At 36.7% G+C, this 20,106-nt stretch overlaps 1 protein-coding gene across 2 annotated transcripts in view; it reads left to right on the top strand.

The window, feature by feature from the left end:
- Window positions 1–8,440: 8,440 nt before the first annotated feature.
- The window catches only part of luzp1 (leucine zipper protein 1), a 50,892-nt gene continuing 39,226 nt past the window's right edge, over window positions 8,441–20,106 (top strand). The window contains exon 1 of one of the 2 annotated variants that reach the window (XM_052580537.1): window positions 8,441–8,793. The gene's annotated coding sequence lies outside the window, so the exon portion shown is untranslated. The remainder of the gene's footprint in view (window positions 8,794–20,106) is intronic. The other variant, XR_008157759.1, reaches the window with a different exon arrangement.

Genomic DNA, 20,106 nt, shown 5'->3' with positions numbered 1-20,106 from the left:
AATATGTGTAAGTGATTGCATTTTTGTACCTTTATAGATCATGTAAGTTGATTTATAATGGGAGATGGGCTAAACTAATGTTAATGTAGCTAACCTATTACATAAACCAGATTGAGTACCAGATGTGAATGTCATAATGTCATAAAAATTTAAAATATGACTACAAACGAATGTTCTAATCACACTGGTGTTATCTTATCAAATATAAAAAATGAATTTAATTGAATTTAAAATATAAAAAATATTATTCGGCTTAATTTTTGTCATTTAGTGAAACCTGACACTCAAAGAGTAAAACCGCAACCCAAATCTGCACAAATATAGACTAAGCACATTCTCAGCCTCCCACTTATTGCAAAACATCACACATTGTTTTGCAAGACACTAAACACATTTCTGTGCATTACACACAGAAATCTAACATGATGTCATTTCTTTACCATTTTAAGACACTGCTTTCCAAAATACTACACATTTGGACCAACTGATCAAAAACGGCCATCAGGCATGCAATATTGCAACTGTAAACTCAAACTATGCCCTACTCCGTTCGAAGGGCAGAGCCCTTGAAGTGTGGTCTTTGAAGATCATCATCTTCGCAGATGATCTCATAATCAAGTGTCTCAATTCGCTTTCAAAGTAGAGTACAGTAGATATCGAGGACTGTATGCAGTTCATTCAACAGATCTATTTAGCGGATCAAACACTGTAATATGATGCTTTAAACACGTTTGGCTCAGAAGTTTCTATAAATCCATCACCCGCTGGTCTGGTTTTGTTTGTATGGCGGTCCAGATTCAGTCCTAAGACTCACATTTCATTTGGGAAATCCAATATATACTTTTTAAATTCTGAATGAGGTTTGTTTTACTATTTTTAAATTCAACTTTCAAATTTAACACTATTTTCAAACACGCGCGTCCTCTGGTAATTAACATAATTGTGGGTGGGACTAACTGAAACTGACCAAACATTATTTTGACAAGCGTATGGTAGGTAGGCTACCTATAGGAAGAGGGAAAATTCATAAACTGAAGTAATTCACCATGAAAACTCATATTAAATATATTTTAAAGCACATATATGAAGTTATAGTGAAACTATATATTTATAATTATTATATTTTGCTAAATAACATTCATCTGGAAAATTACTTGCTTCTCACTGGTGGGCCACAGCTGAAAATAGTAGCTTCACCACTGGTGCAGGGCATTACTGTCTCCTATAAGCGTTTGGAACTCCTTGAAGGAAGTGACTAGCCTTGTCCAAATACCCATACTCGAAGTTTTTGCACTTGACTACTTGACTAATTCTATGACGTATTTCCTGTGTAAGTGTTCAAGTGAGGATGAAGACCACAAGTGTGTGAACAACCTTTCATTACCTGATGGGACACACTTATAGTATTGTAAAAATGCAAGGGTTTACGTAGCTTTATTTTAACTTTAATTTTAAATACTTCGCATTTTAAAATCAACTTACTGAACTAAATGTCTGTTCAGTAGTCCCAAGAACAGGACAATTTTAATTTGTGATAAAAAGTAAATAATTTGTGATATAAGGCAGTTCCAAATGTTGTATAAAACAACTATACTAATCGATGCAGCAATAAAACGTGTAGCATTTTGTTTTACAACCAAATTATATTTAATATCTCATTATTATTCATATTTAACTTAAGTTGGAAAGGTTTCCGTGACCTCTCGCAATCTTGTCAAAAAGTCTTGCGATTTATTTCCACAATATGATGCATAATGGGATACACTTCTTGAAAACCGAGGTAGTATTCGAGAAGTGTGGATTTAGTGTGCGTTAAGGGAACTGCGCTTATTTAAGTTCTGGACAGTCTTGCGCACTTACTTTCTGTCGCGTGCACTTGCTCTCAAGTGGCCAAACTACTGACCAAGTGTTACCTTGACAATGCTGCGCGTGCAGCATGGGTGCAGCATTCAGCACTCCATCAGTTGTTGCAAATAGCCTACTTCTTCTTATTCTTCTTTTAATCCAAATATTGCCTAATTGTTTCTTATTTACTTTTACTTTTTACTTTTTCAAAATAAACTTGCTTGCACTATCATCTTAAATCATATTTCCTTCACTGACGAAAAATATTTTGCCTTACATTAATAGACAAATTGAATTAGCCCATTCTATTTACTTTATGTTAACTCGAAATCAACCCCAACTTTGGAACTTTAAAAAGCATCTCAAGCTCTCCTAACCGCGGATTACATGATCACAAACAGAAATCACTTCCGTGAAGTGACCATCGCATGCTTCCTTCTTTAACGGACTTCCGGAAGGGCCCTTCGTGAAAAGATTAAGTTGTTTACTTTCGTCTGGAACATCCCTACAAATGAAGTCCCCTTCCCGAAGTGCCCTTCAAGAGCGCAAAAAAAACCCCGTTTGGAATTCGCCCCATGACGTCACTCATTGTCAATCTTAGGCTACTTTGTAGATCTCATAGTGGCCACATGAGGGCACCAAGGAATCAAGAATATTGTCTCATGTCTTTATTTCTGTTTTGATTTCAAATGTTTCTCGTTTCCCATTACATGTAAGTATAATGTTATATTATTCAATTAGCAAGATAACTATATTTTTAAGCCTCAAAAAGTAAAAAACCCAAAAGGCTAAATATATATATAATTCCCAATTATAGGACCCCATCTAGGCTGGGGCTGCAACATCAGTTATAATATTATTTTTTAATTTTTAAAAAACTTTTTCAATCCACAAATGGAGTGCAAGCAAGAAGACAAAACGACTGCATGCTATGGCAAATATTAACATTAAAAGTTAGCTATGGGTATACAACAACAGAAAATACAGAGCAGCTTCTCCCCCTTCAGGCACAGCAATCCCTTTTATATGCTCTCACAGTGCTCATCAGTCACAGAACAGAGATCAGTCTAGAACGATCCAGTGCGTGAAAGATGAAGAGACATACAAAAGACTAGCTCAGCAACATATATTCACACAATTATGCAACTTTCTTTTTTTTTTTTTTTTTTTTTTAAAGAAAGAAAGACAAAGCTCATACATAACAAAGAGGGGTGGAAAAATACTTGAGTTTACGGTTGAAGTGGGTTGCCTCATGCTATGCTACTTTAGTTTATTTAATAGATATTAACTTTAACAACAAACAGCCCTAGCCCTGATGGAGCCACAGGCTAAATCCTGGATTAAGGATAACGATAGTCTTTAACCAAACTGCTGTTATGATGGGTAGCACTGCCTGCAACAGAGATGAGAAACATACTGATGGAGCAGAACAAACCACAGAGCACAATAAAAACACACTCTGCGCTCTTGTCTATGAGCCATCTTTATGAAACATTCTCACAGTGGTTTTTTATAGTTTTATGAATTTTTTCTTGGGTGGCACAGAATCAGGATAACGAAAGGGGGTCTTAGATGTAATTTTATAGCATTTCAGCAAATGTGGGATTGGTGTCTTTTTTACTAAATGCAAGCCTGCATGCACACAAAGTTCTCTAGATGGCATTGTTTCTTATGAAGTTTATAATCATAGCTTCATATGTGTGTCACTGAGCACTGATTCTTTCTAGAATTAAACCAGTACTGCATGTGGCTCGGAGAAGCATAAACTTTATTCTGCTGTGGCTCCGTATGGAACCATTTTTGATCACAGAAATAACTGGCAATTGTATGCCTAAAATGACAAGTCACATTTATTTATGTAGCTCTTTATACAGTACAGATAATTTCAAAGCAGCATCACATTAATAACAATGACAATTATAAAACACATTCAATTTCTGCTGTAAAGCAACTTCACAGAAGACATGTCATCATTAAGCTTAATTTAGTTATTTCAAATTAGTTCATCAACTTGTTGAAATGTTTAACAATTATGAAACAAGCTCAATTCAGCTATATGCAGCTTTACAGAAGGCTTAAACTCAAATAAGTTAATGTAAGTTACTCAGTATTTGCTACAATCTGTATCACACATCGCACTCACAATCATGTTGTTGGTAATAAAAATTGGAATTTCACATAACTCCGGAGCTATGTCACTTTTAGTGAATAAAATGCACTCTGTCTAGGCAATGCACCATTATTTTTATTGCATTTCTTAAAACTTCAATCATTCAGTCCTGCGGATGGAATCTGGGGAAGAGATGGGTCAAATGCACCCAGGTGCTCTTTGGGGAATGTTGGCCTGCAGCCCAAAGGCTTCATGCGATATTGTGGAGATAGACTGAGCCACATTCCAAAAGAAGCTGAAAAACCTTTCACTGCATACATCCTCTCACATTTAGGTGACATAAGAACACGCTTTGCATAGATCTTGGGACTGCACTGTTGACAATAGTGAGCAAGACATGACGATCCATCTTATGTCTGGTCTCACTCTTGATCCTAGTTGGCAGAGAATCTTAATACTATGGATGATATTATGGATGATTCTGAAGTTAAGATAAAACAGCTTGTATAAGTATCGGTAGAAAAAAAAAAAAAAAAGCATGATTACATTTCACTCAATATAAATCTCTTCTTCTAACATCTGCAACCACGCATCTGAATGTGAGAAAGAGGGAAAAATATACCAGCACAAGAGAAAGAGATAAAGAGACAGAACAGAAAGAATACTCAAACCTTCTCTGTGGTGTTGTGACACACTGATACTGGGGCATGTCCCAGCATGCCTTGCTTTTTTCTTTTGCAAGGCTGAGGTTGTTCTTTTAAACCATTTAACATCAGCACGATGAACAGATTTTTGGGGATACAACTAAATGCGATGAAGAAAATTTAATGAATAGATATTTTGTTTGTGATTTCCATGCATCTTTCATTTTCTTTATACAAAGCAATTCCACCTTGGAAGTCCCTTACGAAAGGAAAATACATTTACCAATATATTTCTTAAAATATATTGTCATATATTGTAATATATTATTTTCCCTTTTTATTTTCTAATATTTTATATATTTGAATACATTTAATAATATATTCATGATACATATATTATATAATATATTGCAAAATATACAAATGATTGCAGCTTTCAATATATTGCAATATATTGGAAAAAAATAATATATATAAGAATATATGCCTAATATATTACATGATATTTTCCAATATACTGCAATATATTTTTGTTTCATAAGGGGTAACACATTAAACATATTAACAGTGTATATTCTTCTGTGTAAGGCAATAACCTAAATAGCTGGAGTGGTTATATGACAAACTGTCTAATATGTTATGCAAGAGCATATTTTTACAAAGTGTGAGCTTGTGATGTTCTCCCCACCTACAGCTTTTCTTGCTGTGACATGCAGTGGCCTTATACAAAAATAATTAAAGAGTGAAGGACTTTGTTTTGATTTAAATGATGACAGCTTGTGTAGGAGTGAGAGATCTGAAAGCCACTAGTGCTTTATCCCCTGACATTCAAATTCTTTACAGGTGTTCAGATGTGCAGATTAACAAAAGTAAAAAAAATACTTTGTAATATTATCTTCATATATACATTTACATTTAATAATTTTGCAGACACTTTTATCCAAAGTGACTTACAATTTTTTTTTTTTTTTTTTTTTTTTTTTTATGAAGAAGTCAAGTAGCTTCAAAAGAGATGAGCTTTCAGCTTTCGCTTGAAAGTTGTCAGGGATTCCGCATTCCGGATTGGGGTGGGAATATCATTCCACCAGCCAGAAATGGTGCGAGAATGTTCTGGAAAGTGATTTTGATCCTCTCTGTGATAGTACCATGAGGCGTCGCTCATTAGCGGATCTCAGACTTCTAGAGGAGATGTAGATTTGTAATAGTGAGTGGAAGTAGGTGGGTCCAGAGGCTTTGGCTGTTCTTATATGCAGGCATCAATGTCTTGAACTTGATGCGAGCCGCAACTGGAACCCAGTACAAGGAGATGAAGAGAGGTGTAACATGGGCTCTTTTAGGCTCATGCCATTGCATTCTGAATCATTTGTAGAGGTTTGATAGTAGTTGATGGAAGTCCAGCCAGAGCATTAGAGTAGTACAGCCTAGAAATGAAAAGGGCCTGGACAAGAAGTTGTGCAGCATGTTCCGTTAGAAAGGGCCTGATCTTTCTGATGTAGTGCAATGCAAACCTGCAAGATTCAGCGTCTTTGCAATGTAGTCTTTGAAGGTCAGCTGATCATCAAAGGTTACACCAAGATTTCTGACTGAAGTTGATGGGGTAATTGTAGAAGAACTGGATGTTGAAATCATGCTGTAGAGTTGGAGAGGCAGGGAAGACAAGAAGCTCAGTCTTTGCCAGGTTGAGCTGTAGGTGATATTCTTTCATTCATGCAAAGATGTCTGCCAGGCAAACTGAGATCCATGCAACTACTGTTGGATCATCTAGTTGAAATGAAAGACAGAGCTGTGTGTCATCAGCATAGCAATGGGAGAAGAAGGCATGTGCCTGTATGATGGGACCCAGTGATGTAGTGTATATGGAGAAGACGAGGGGTCCAAGAACTGATCCCTGAGGAACCCCAGTGACCAGTTGATGTGCTTTGGATACTTCCCCTCCCCAGGCCACCTTGAAAGACCTCCCAGTGAAATAGGATTCAAACCACAAGTGGAATCCCCGTGTTGTGCCCAGTGATGAGAGGGCAGACAGGAGGATCTGATGATTGACAGTGTCAAAAGCAGAAGATAGATTCAGCAGAAAGAGAACTGATGATTTGAATCAGCTTTTGCCATCCGCAGGCCTTCCGTGACTGACAGTGGTGCAGAATTGACTACTGATTGTTCTGTTTTTGACTTTAAAGAGTGATTTTCCTAGTAATATATTTCAAACTTTGTCCAAAGATTTCTCTAGTAGTCATCACTGAGTATTGTTGTATCTTATATGGCATCCCTGCTAACCTATAATGTTTGATACATGCAACATGAATATAGATAAAGAAATGTCGTTATATGGCAATTACAGAGACAAATAAAATACAGCATAATTCTCCTAAAACAGGCAAATCAAAGTCATATGGTGAAGATTATCCTTGACTACGGCAGGTGTAACTATTGGTTGGTTACACTTCAACCACTCTGAGGCCACTAGGCTGTTTTTAGAATTTTATTTCTGCCATGTGCTTATTCAGGATCACTGCCACTGGAGAAAGAGTGATTTTAACTGCCATGAACAGAGTGTACATGAAGCTTGGACTGTGATGAAGTGAGCCTGGTTCATTGATGTCTACTAACTTGATACATAAACATTTGACATGATTGGAGTCACTCCACTCTTATATCAATAGGTTAAACGAAACAAAACATTTTTATTATATAGTTATCAGTCCATATACAGTACATGGACTTGCAAACCCCATCTTAGAGTCTAGGTCAAGCTGTGGATTACAATCTAGGGGTGTTTGCGTTACCATGGTGGGCAGCGTTTACTTTTTATACACTTTTCATTTTGTTATAATACTAAATGAATGCCTGGTTCATTGAGTTTACTGAGTGCTTAAATAGTAAATTGCAGAACTAGGATGAAACTTGGCCACCACACTAACATAATGTTGCTCTCAGAATTAAATGTTTTCCATTCTTTTTGGACCAAAAGCAGGACTGTGTGCATTTGGAAGTGGATATACATTTTTGCACTGAATTCACCATAGAAAATAACACTGTCACGCGTTCTTTCATCTCAACATCAAACAAAAATAGTGGAGCGAGAGAGTTGTTTTTCTAATGAGAAACCGCAGTGCATTGCTTTGAAATTACTCTAATGAAGAGTAAAAAGAATGCAACCTAAAACAGTGTGGGTCCTAAAAATATAAGGGTGTTTGTGATTTTGGTGGTAGCTTGTGGGCTGAGGCTGTAAACCAGCAATCAGATGCTGGTTCATATCCTGCTTTGGAAACCCAAGGAAGTCAACTTTCTATTGGACTGCTGCCTTTTCAGCAGTGCTTGAATTATTTCTGACCACGATTTTTTATAAAAGTTCTTAAGTGAAACACCTAATATCATGTCATTCTATATATGTTGATGGAAATATGTTTAATTTAACCCTCGACTGCATTGGTAAGTTTGGGTAACTTTTTTTTTTTTTTTGCAAGCTCAATAGGCTAAACATACAACATGATTTTTAATCATTTAATTATACTAATATAATTATAATTTTATTACATATAATTCCATTTTACTAGTGAGAAATAATCTAATATCAACTATTTGTATGCTACAAGAAATTGCTTAAATGTTTTTACTGCCTGACACTGGAATTTGCTCACCTTGTGCAGTGACGTCACATATTTATTCAGTATCCTACAGAAAATCTTGCCGTTGTCATGTTGTTTTCCATTTTCATTTTTGTGTTTAATTTTTACATTTAGTTGTGTGCTTATTTACATTTAAAAAAAATAACACCCTTATAAATTGGAGTGCTAAAAAAGTCCAGCTCTACTTGAGAACTGTTTCCGTTATTCCCCAAGCTAAGTTTCCTCTAAGTCTAGAGCTCAGCGCTGGTCTGATCCGCAGCTCTTTCCCTCTCATCGGCGAAGGCGGGACTGTATTAGCCGGACAGGGCGTTCTTTCTGCGGTCACAGGCGGCGTAGTCGTTCTAGGGGTGGGTCTTTCTTGGCAAAGGAAAACCCACCTTTTTCATTGTTTGGATCTCGAAGGAATGTGATGGTTTGATCTTGCGGCGCAAGGGAGGGGGTGAGAGAAGGAACTAGCGAGGACCCTGCTGAGAGCTGCTCTAGTCATCCTCAAAAAGTCAAACGCGACTGAGTTCTTTGCCCTTCCAGAAAGCTACCTCCAATTGGTCACCGTTCTTCTGTTCACAAGGTAAGAGAAAATCGAAGCGGGGCTATTAAGCTACTTTGGTGGAAGGGGAGCTGAATGGTGGAATCTTGCCCCCTAGACACAACTCCAAACTGCGGCAACTTTGCCACCCTCCTCCCCCTACTGTTCTCTGCAGCGGAGGAGCTCGATAAGCCGGACTGCGGCGATTTTACTCGAGCTATTTTGTGACTGATGTCGAAATGATAGCGTCGTAGAGATGCGAGAGTAAACTTATCCGGGCCTTTCCAAACGGCGGATGTTTAGTAGCCGAGCGGTAACTAATCATCATCGAGTATGTTCTGATTTTTGGGGGGCTTTACCAGAGATTCCCTCTGTATTCTAATTGAGGCGTTCTACGTCAGCAGCATTGCACTATTTAGCGAAATAAAGTTTACGTTTAAGTTAGAGCATTTAAGCTTGATTTGCACTTTATATGTTGCGCGTGAGCAATGAAATGTCAAACCGAATTAAATTCCTCGCCACGTACACCAGACGTTCCCAAGAAGATTCTGAGTTTCAAACAGGAAAAGTCGCTTTCTCTGAGAACAATACCGCTGACTTTGTGGGAATTTGGGTCGGTTACAAGACAGCGTCTAAATAGAGTAATTCTTACAGAAGGTTTTGCAGTTTTCTATGTGCTTAACATTGAAAGCGTTTTTTTCCTCTCTCAAGTTTCTGCCGAATAAGCAAGCAAGACTCATTCCGGTGTGGGACTATGTTAAGGGCTTTGGTTGAAACTCAATGAAGCTCATGTTCGCCTGTCAGATATCCCTTGTTAAATTTGGATTTCTGGATCTTAACCTCTAGCTTTTTGACATGAGTCCCGACCTGCACTAAAGTTACTGTCGGACGCGGACGCGAATAGAACATGTATTTCAAGCCGTGGCAGTTAATGTTGACAGCCGCTATTAATAAGAGATGTGAGGTGCGTTCACACACAGTGACAGGCACAATTAAACACGTTTGTATTTAAACATACGCCCAACGTTACATGGCTCATATTTAGGCTAAATTTAGAAATGAAAAGTCCAGTTTTTGCTTTGGCCTTAAAATCAGGTGTTTATTTTTGACTTGCGTGCTCTAAGGACAGTGGGATGTCGAGTAGAGGTCAGGAAGACTGATGCTTTCCTCGTGTTTTGGCAGTCTGTGCATATAAGTGTATGTTCATGTCCATGCCTTCACACGCAAATTTCTTTTATCTCATTGACTACGTTTACATGGATCTAATTATTTACCTTATTCCGAATAAGACAATATTACGATTAAGGTGTTCACATGAGTTGCTTTTAGAATATTCCGTTCATGTTCCAGTGTTAGTATATGGCTCGAATAATTTGCATACGTCATTACGTCACCAAGCGATGCAATTCAATTACTTTTTTTTTTACAATTAAATTTTATTTGTATAGCGCTTTTCAAGATACAAATCGTTGCAAAGCAACTTTACAGAAAATGAATGTTTCTATAATATTTAGTAGTAGCTTATCAGTGGCGACAGCTTATGTACATATGCCAAAAATGTACGGGAAAATCAATTAAATATGTAATCAAACAGACGACGAACCATATTAACAGCAATTATTATGATACAGTCAAACTTATAGCAAAGTCTGGTAGTTATGTATGTTGTTTCAGGGTTGGCATCATCTAAGGTCCTCTGAGGGGTTGGTATCATCTTTTCTCAGGTGTTCTGGATCCAGACTGAACTATTATTACTAAACTATTATTGGCCTTATAGGTAACTAATAATATTTTGTAACTGATACAGAACTTAACAGGAAGCCATTGCAGAGACTGTAGAATTGGGGTAACATGATCATATTTTCTTGACCTGGTAAGGAACATCCGACATCCCCTCCAGAATTTCACATATAAAAATATAGTTAGTCTTTAAGATGCCATATAATATATATATTATATATATATATATATATATATATATATATATATATATATATATATATATATATATATATATATATATATATATATATATATATATATATGTGTGTGTGTGGTAGTTTTTTTGTTCAGGAATTTGAACAAGACATAATATTTACGTTTATGTGTTTAAATTGTAATATAAATAAATATAATATAATATATGTAATATAGTTGTATAAATAGTGCAGGTAGCGTGTACTCACTTAAAATTCCAACAAGAAAAAGTGCACTTCAAAGTGTCCAACAATGCACTTGTTTAATCAAAAATACAAATTTGGAATGTTGATCACTTCACACACTTAACTAGAAAGTATACATGTATGTAATTTGGTGCACAACTAATGACTCCAGCAAATGGGGTGTGTTCATTTGATCGATCCAACCAATGGTGTTGCTTCTTTACAGCCCATTCTCCGATGCTATTGGATTGCACTATAGTTATATAGTGCTATCCAATAGGCAGGAAAGCAGTTTTATGACACAAAAAAGGCAGATTTCAGTGAATGTAAAAAATAATAATAATAAAATGTAACTGGATGTTAAATAGAGCAGAAATTATTTGTTTGATTAAAATATTAATTCATGAAAAATCTTTAAAATATACAACAAATAATAAACACATGAGTATTCATTTGTAAGGTAAGCAGCAGTGGTGATGGTTGGGGGGTTGGGGAGCTAACAGAAAAATGAAAGACTAAGCACAGAGAGACAGCAACCCCCCATACAATCTCCATTACATTAGGCAGGTGGGGCCCATAAAGCAAGAGAGAGGGAAGACGAGTACAGAGAGGACCTGCCATGACCTGTTCCAGACTCAAGAGCATTGACTGATTTCCAGTAAGGCTCTAGAACACTTGTCTGTGTGTGTTTTAGTATGAACTGTGAACTAGCTCACTCACCTAAAAACCATTACAGTTTACTGGCACTTGTATCAAAGCAAATTAATCAGATATCAACATTTAAAGGAGGTTTGAGATGTCCTCATCCTCAAAAACCATCACCAAGGAAAATACAACCCTGTTCCTGACTACATTAAGCATTAACTATACGTGCTGTTTGGTTGTCACTTGCAAATCTGGGTCCTGAAGCAAAACCAGCTGACAGCCACTGTGCTAGAGTATGTTCAGCTGCAGATCTGAACCACATTCTAGAGCCGGATGTATTTGCTTTCTGCAAGAAGCCAGCAGACACTCTTGCATTGTTCTTTGTCCATTTTTATTGTCGCTTATCTCTCTCTGTCTCTCATGTGTTTTGTGACCTGCTATGCCTTTTCACATGTCTCTCACCTTAGAAGGGCAAAGGTTGATTTCTGATGAGCTGTTATTGTTTGTTATACAAGAGTACATGTGAACTTTGTCAGCTGAAACAGGATGGGTGGGTGTTTATGAGAGTGTGAAGGCAGGGGCAGTTCTCACTCAAGAGAAAGTATGGAGACCGTTTGCACAACGTTCAACGATGAATGCCGGTGTGCTGTAATTCCTGCCCTCCCTCTCCACTTTTCTTTATGACCAGGCCCTGCTTCTGGTTTTGCCAGTTTACTAATTGCTTTTCCACTTGGAGGAAGCATGCAGCAAAATGAATGTTATGGTTATCTGTGTCCAATAAGAGTAATTACAAGACTTAGCACCAGACCCAAGGATTATGGAGAGCTTAAATGACTAGTTTGAGGTTTAAATTGTATATTTCGGTTCAGTCCTGATGTTCCCTCTCTTAATCTTCTCTTTCTTTCTCACTCAAATGAACCGACAGCCTCTGACACTGCATTGTCAGTAGGTCTTCATTCTGTTACGTTATGGGATAGTTTGGAACTTTTCATGACATCATTGTTCTCCTTTCTCTGCATGAATAAGGCTGTGATTTGGCACTTCTGCTTAAATGCAAAAGGAAGTAAAATTTGTTGTGTATTTACCACATAGATGTACTCTTTACATGTCAAACGGTAAGGTCACTGGGGGATTAGCTTTGGCATCCAGCAAATGTATTCACAGCACTGCCCTTGACATTAAAATGATCTTGATAATGGCAATGGATATAGTATATGCATAATCTTGAAAGAAATGACAAAACTTTTTAAGTAATACTTGGTGTCCCTGTGAACTCTGACATATAATGAGGTGTTCATGGGGAAGGGTGACTAGATCTGGTGCACTTCTGAGTCATTCTTCAGTTTGGTGATGTCAGGGAGTGGGAGAGCTTGCTGACAGACATCTAGCTTGAGGAAGAGGTGTTAAAGTGTGAACACACAAGGATTACAGCAGCTCCTCCCACTAACAAACATACACTAAACCAGTCCAGCTGTCCCAGTCTGCCCTGAGGACTGATCTTCACACAGTACCACAGGACTCAAAGCAAGGGTGTATTTTTACACCTGGTTTTAAAGGGATTATGAAAATTGTTATCAGTCATGCTTTCAGACCTGTAAAATGCAAAGAAAGGTATTTTGATAAACTTTTTTCATCCATGCAAATCAAAACTAGACTCCATTGACTTTGTGTATAAACATTTTAATTAATATGTTCTTATAGTGATACAGCGTATGCTCTTCTGTGTCAGCTGCGCAACATGGATATGTTTTTTAAATGTATTTATGCTTTGATTTGAATGTAAACTGCCTGCGTTCAGCTCATATTCTCCAAAATGGCGGTACGATGATGTGGAGGAGGCAAATTGTTGAATAAAGTAGTTATTTTTATTTTCTTGGTGTACAAAAAGTACTCTCTAGGGATTCACAATAAGTATTGGATGATATTTTATGCGCATCTTGTCGGTAAAGCCAGATCTTTAATCGGCGGTAAATCTCTACATGTGATTTCACATGGAGCAGCATTTACTATACAGAGCCATTGTTCACAGATAAGCTGTGCAAAACATGCAGAAAATATGATTGTGGTGGTTTTGCGCAGCTTGTCAATGAACAACAGCTCTGTGTAGTAAATGCTGCTCCACAAGTATTACCGCACGTGTAGAGATTTACCACTGATTATAGAACTGGCTTTAGTTGCGCATTAAATATCTGCCAATATTTATTGTGCATCCCTAGTATTCTCGTCGCTTCATAAAATACTGATTGAACCACTAATGACAGATGGACTATTCTGATGATGTCTTTCATTATTTTCTGGACTTTGACAGTGTTTTTTCACTTGACATTGTATGGTACAGTCCCAAGCCTCCCGGTTTTCATCCAAAATATCTTAAATTGTGTTCCGAAGACGAACAAAGCTTTTACCACAGTTAGTGTTGAAGCAGCCATGTCAAGGAGATGCTGTGTGTATCTTGACAAAAGCACTTTATTTGGCCTTCTGAAAGTAGATGCATTTAGGAATTTAAATGCTTGAACTGATGGTAAAACTAAGGACACTATTAACTGTCTTTACATTTATTTTGAAAGATGAAGCTCGCGATTATGTAAAGGGTCATTACATTTCCGACGAGTGCTTGCGGTGTCCGGCCAATCACAGTGCACTGGGTCAGTTGGCCAATCAGAGCAGACTACGCCTGTCGGAATTAGGGACTTTATAGAAAAAAACTCATTTGAGAGAGGCATAGAGAACCTACAATAATGTACAGTATTTGAAAAATAATGTGCTTTTAGAAATGTCAGCATATTCTGTTACACCAAATTCACAAATTAATGATCTTCAAAAAAGCATCACATGACCCCTTTAGTACATCTTAATGTAAGCAGGGCCTGTAGAATTAGTTTTATACATTTAACCAAGACATTTATTTAATTTGTTGGTGACATTTGGGTTGTGTTTTTTTACATGAACAAATCTGCAAGTAGTCTGACTCTGAACTGTTCCTTGAAAACTTGCACACATGCGCATTGAATTTGTTTAGCACTAATTGGTTGTTCCACAAGGTGGCAACACTGGCCCAGGCTGATGTTTCAAAGTAGAAAATTGCATTGACAAGTGCTTGTGTGAGTGGGTTTGTGAGATACCACAACTTTAGTTTAAGAGTACAATGACATTTTGAAGAAAAATGGCGCATACACTGGACTAATTCTAAGAGTGTGTGTGTCTACTGCTTGCACGTATACAAAAAAATAATCTTAAGGCTTAAGGGAGAAAGAGTTAATTTTTTGGAAGTGGAAAGAGAAAAAGTGTGTCTGATGGTCTGCAATACAGGTTCCTGCAGGTCTAGTTGATGTCTTGTTGGAGTTTTTTGGCATATTGTCACCCAGACAAACATTCGCTATCATTCTGTCAACAGTCTTTGAATGTATATGTTTTTTTTTGTTTTTTTTTTTTATCTGAATAGATTTCAGTTCAGTTTTAAATGGGTGTGCATTGACATGCTACAATTTTTAGAATATTCTGTTTGCTGTGTGTATTGGCCAATGGTGACCCTTGTTTTAGGCATTGGCTATTAAAAAACCCACGCCACTTTTAGCATACAAGAACTCACAGCCGTTAAGTAATAAAGAGGCACACAGCCAGAACTGATATCCCAAGTACTGCACTGCGTCTGGGATATGCTGATTTGTGCTTGGATCTGCTCAGACCTGCTCCTTCTGTGATGTTTTGCATCATAGAAAATACTTGTGAGAAGGACTCATCAGATTCTCCAGTTCTAAGCACTCAAAGTCATCTGTAAAGGATGCCAAATGTCTTTTCTGCTCAAAAGCACCCCACCCTTTCGATTTCTCACCTGTGAACAAACACGCCCGTGTTTACATTTGAGCATGTGCACAGAATACAGAAGATTTAGTGTGCGTTAAAGAGAAAGTGTGTATTTATGTCATTTTTACACCTTAATCCGTGTCGGTGGTCAGCCGAGCCAGATCAATGTTCACACGTGTATATTGGTTTGCATCTCAAATGCTTGTCAGTCAGCAAATGAATCCTCATTGATTTTTGACCCTGTTTTTTTTTCCTCCCCCGTCATGTGTGACAGTATCCAGGCTGCTGTTGAGGAGTGTGAGTGCGAGAGTGGGAGTGTGTTTGAAGTATCTCTAAGGTCTCCTGAAATAGCTCAGCGGAACCGGAGGGATGCACTCATATAGCAGCCCGTGCACATGCTCTGTGATGGTGTAATGTTCTCTCAGTATCCGAGACGGCACACCGGACACAGCTGCAGCACTCTGCCCCTGGAGAACCAAATGGTTATATTTAAGTTCATTAGCTTCTGTGCGTGTTTGTATTGGGTGGAGATGGGGAATTCCATCAGGGATCTGGCTGATGGCTCTCAAGCATTCACTGTTTTGATTTCCTTCTACTGTGTTGTGAAGTCTAGTGTGCTACAGAGGGCTAATAAGCCTCTTGCAGAATTTTTCCACCTTTTAGTCTATGAATCACTAGGACTGGAGGAGGGGCTGGGTATTCCCAATATAAATGCCTTGATTTGTGTTGGCTATTTACAGTTAATTAGTGATTAGAATGCATTTTTTATGGACATTAAGAAAGAAACCTAATGGATGTTAATTGGGAAAGGTAATATCCAGGGTTGTGCTTCCCAAAAGCAGTTAGCTAACAATGGTCTTTAGTTTCATTGAACTCTATGGGTAATGTCGGAACTTACAACCATAGTGGCTTTTGGGAAACGCACCCCAGATAAATCGGTAAGACTGGTATTGTGATTCTTTCTTCTCTCTGGAAATGTCAAACAAGTGATGTTGAAATCATTTTTATGAATGTGTTCAGACTGCCCATTTCAATTCTGAACTCAAAGAATTCATTGATTCATTTGCGTCTCTCAAAAATGATCACATCTCTGTTTGACATCTCATTTTTAAAGTATTAAAATACTTGTTTGTCACCATATAATGTTATATTGGTGCATATAAATGAATATGATTAAATATAATTTTCCCTAAATTTTTTTCAATTTAGTGAAAAGCATTTTTGGACTATGAAATTAATTTTTGGGATAAATTGAATTAGGCCTAATCATTGTGAATCAAATTGCCTATAGCTGTTTGGTCAAGATGATGGCTTCTCTGATCGAAGATAAAATCACTTTTTTTTTATTAAACAATCATAGCGAATGTATGAATTTGAACACATGAAAAAGATTGAGAAATATTTCTACTATAAATTAATTTATATTCTATAAATTAATACTTCATTTATACTTTTAAAGCAATATCACCCAGCCCTGCAAATCACCTGGTTTTAGAACTATTTCACATTTCACCTCTTCGTTTACTGTTAGGCTGCTTTTTTAATTCTGCTCTGCACTGCCTATTTTTACCCTCCACATGGAAACACAAGCAGAGATTCTCGGGTCCATCGTTGACCTGATTTCCAGTCTAGCAAAGATGTTCAGGCATGGGCAGGGAAAGAGACTGCGCCCTTCCTCCCTGCACACTGTTTCTCACTGAGGCATGAACTCTAGTTTTAGCCGACGTTTTAGCCACGTTGCTGTTTACACACAGTGCTTAGCTTAACGTAAGTGTTATTGAATAAACATTGAATGAACACATTTGTCAATCATCTGACTTCTGAAAGATTTTTTGGCAAGTGAGCCATTGCTTTTGTAATACTTGTTTACTAGGGATGCACCGAAATGAAAATTCTTCGCCTAAGCTGAACAAAATGAAACTCTGGGCCAAAGGCCAAATACCGAACACACCTTTTCCCCCATTTTTGCCAATTATTATTATTATTATTCCACCATTACATAAATTAAATTTGCTTTAAAAATATATATCTAGCATTGAAATTTTTTAACATCCAGACATTATACCAATAAAAAAAATATTTAATTTAAAATTAATAAGTTAATAAAAATTTTTTTTTGAGACAACCTTCTTGAATCAGGCATTCATTTTTTTACTGTACAAATAAATGCAGCTTCGCTGAGCAGAAGATAATTCTTTTAAAACATAAGAAAATATTACAGATCCCAGTCTGAACACTATGTGTGAATGCTATAATTAATGCATTAATGGAGCTATTGTAACTATTGTTATCCTTATTATTTTCTTTTTTTATTTTATTTTACAGAACAACATTAAAATTACAATAATAACATTTAGATCTGTGGGATATGGGGAAAATATTGAATTGCGTTTATTTTTTATTTTTATTACAGATATTGCGGTTGCGATTTGATTTGCGATTTTAAATTAAAAAAAAAATCTGCTTCAGCTCAATATTGTCAGTAATGTGCACAGTATGAGTATCATTACCCTGCTGGAAAAACAAAAAAAAAATCTTACAGTTTCCATGAAACCATAACAAAATTCCTTTTTGTTTTTTGGCATTATTCCAATAGGAATTACTGTTGTTCTATCCAATAAAATTCCCATTATAACCCTGAAATCCTTTCAAATTTCAATTGTGCTTTGGGAGGGGTTCTATATATATATATAAATATATATATAAATATATATATTCACCTCTTCGTTTACTGTTAGGCCGTTGCTTTTTTAATTCTCTCTCTCTCTCTCTCTCTCTCTCTATATATATATATATATATTCATTTATTTATTTATTTATTCTTTTTGTTCCAGCAGACAAGATTATAATGGTATAACTAATTTTATAGAATTAACTTAGTTGCTGAATTTCACTGGAAATATTTATTTTTCTATATAAATGGTATAATAATATATAAAAACTGTATTTCTTTAGTCAATTATTAAAGTATTACGTTACACTGTATTTGGGATTTTAAGAACAAGTGGAAAATGTGCTGAATTTTTCATTTGATTCAAGTGAAATTAGCAAGCAGTTAGACTGAATTTACATTCGTTTTAAACGCGGAGCCAGGCGCGAGTCGACGCAGGTGTGCCTGCGTCAAGCCTCATCATACTGCCAGATGCGCTCGTGGAGATCTGCAGTGCAGTGTGAGCGTGAATATAACAGAGCGTTACTCCGTGAGTGCGGCAAGTGTGAATGGCTCGTCTGTGACGCGGGATTCGCGCTGTGTGGGGAAGAGAGGAGCGAGTATGAGAAGCATTCAGAGACACAGCAAATCGCAACATCTCAAATCGATTAATCGCACAGCCCTAATAACATTTATTAATGTTGATGGAGTTCTTGTTTAGCTTTTATTTTGGCAGAAACCCGCAGGACAACCCATGTGCTTTTTTTTGTTGTTGGCAACAGCAGATTTATAAATTATTCTCATTACGAATTTGGGAAGACGTTTAATGCATGTATCACATTGCCACATGCCTTGTAAAAATTTATAAAAATGTTACTAAGCAACTGATGAATAACACTGTTTTAGCACAGATTTTGTTTAAATAAATGCAATTCATCCGTGTATTAGAAAACAACATTGTACAGTTTATTTAATTGTTTAAGAGATTTTTGCGATTTCAATAATCACACAGTAACCAGCAACAAATACCATTCCTCTTCATTGAAGACATGCAGTGCAGTACTTAACAGTCTCTCGCTGTCTGTGCTTGAAATGATTTTGCGTCTTTCTCTGTCACTTTTAAATGTGTCCACACTGAAAACATGTTTGTTGCATTAGTTCGCGCCTCTATTTGATCAGGTCACGTCAATGTTTGGTACAATTTATTCCTTCTTTTTGCTTATTCTGTTTAATTTTGGTTGCCAAACATTTGGTGCATCCCTTGTGTTAACTGCAATCCGTGAGTAATGCAGCAAGGAGAATTTAGGAGAATCATCTTGAACATCTGCCACCACTAGAGATTTGTAACGATTCACTCAACTCACGATTCGATTTGATTAATTGTTTCTTTGTGAAATTGAAATATAACAAAAAAAGTAAGTAACACAAATAAAAGAAATCTCTTTATATGAACAAATTAAGGCTGTGTCTGTGCTCTTTCCATTTTTAATCTAAATTAGAGTGTATAATTTCGAAATTTGAAGCAAAAACAGAATGATCAGTTTTCAGTTCAGTTTTTTGAAACTATACTACATAAAACATATGAACGAAACCGCAGATGAGCTGAATGAGATGCAGATTCAGTCTCTGTCAGCAGGTGGCTTATGCTCTGCTAATGAACACCGATACAGCCTCTCCTGGGTTACCGCTGTAAACAAAGCAGAACTACGCTTATGAACAATACTTTAATTATCATTCAGAGGCAAGATGAAAAGAAAAGTATCACGTAAACCTTTCTAAAGATAGTCAGTTCCCCTCAGAGATACATTCATATAAATTACTACTCCAATTGTATCGCGATTTATTATGCATTTCAACCGATTTGAATAGTCACATATTTGAATATATTTTCAACCAGCTCGCGGTTAATCTTTGCATCCCTAGCCATCACCCATCATGTATTTATGCTCTATATAGAGGATAGCAACGTTAAAATGTTTGAGTGTACAAGAGCCTTGTCCTAAATACCACCTCAAGCCTTGCAGTATGCCTCCAAAGTCCAACCTTTGACATAATGCTGGTTAGTAGGTTAGTATTGGTCCTTCGCCAATATGA

This window comes from Carassius gibelio, chromosome B17 (genome assembly GCF_023724105.1).
Source record: "Carassius gibelio isolate Cgi1373 ecotype wild population from Czech Republic chromosome B17, carGib1.2-hapl.c, whole genome shotgun sequence".
NCBI classification, from domain to species: domain Eukaryota; kingdom Metazoa; phylum Chordata; class Actinopteri; order Cypriniformes; family Cyprinidae; genus Carassius; species Carassius gibelio.
This window is presented reverse-complemented; position numbering and strand designations above follow the sequence as displayed.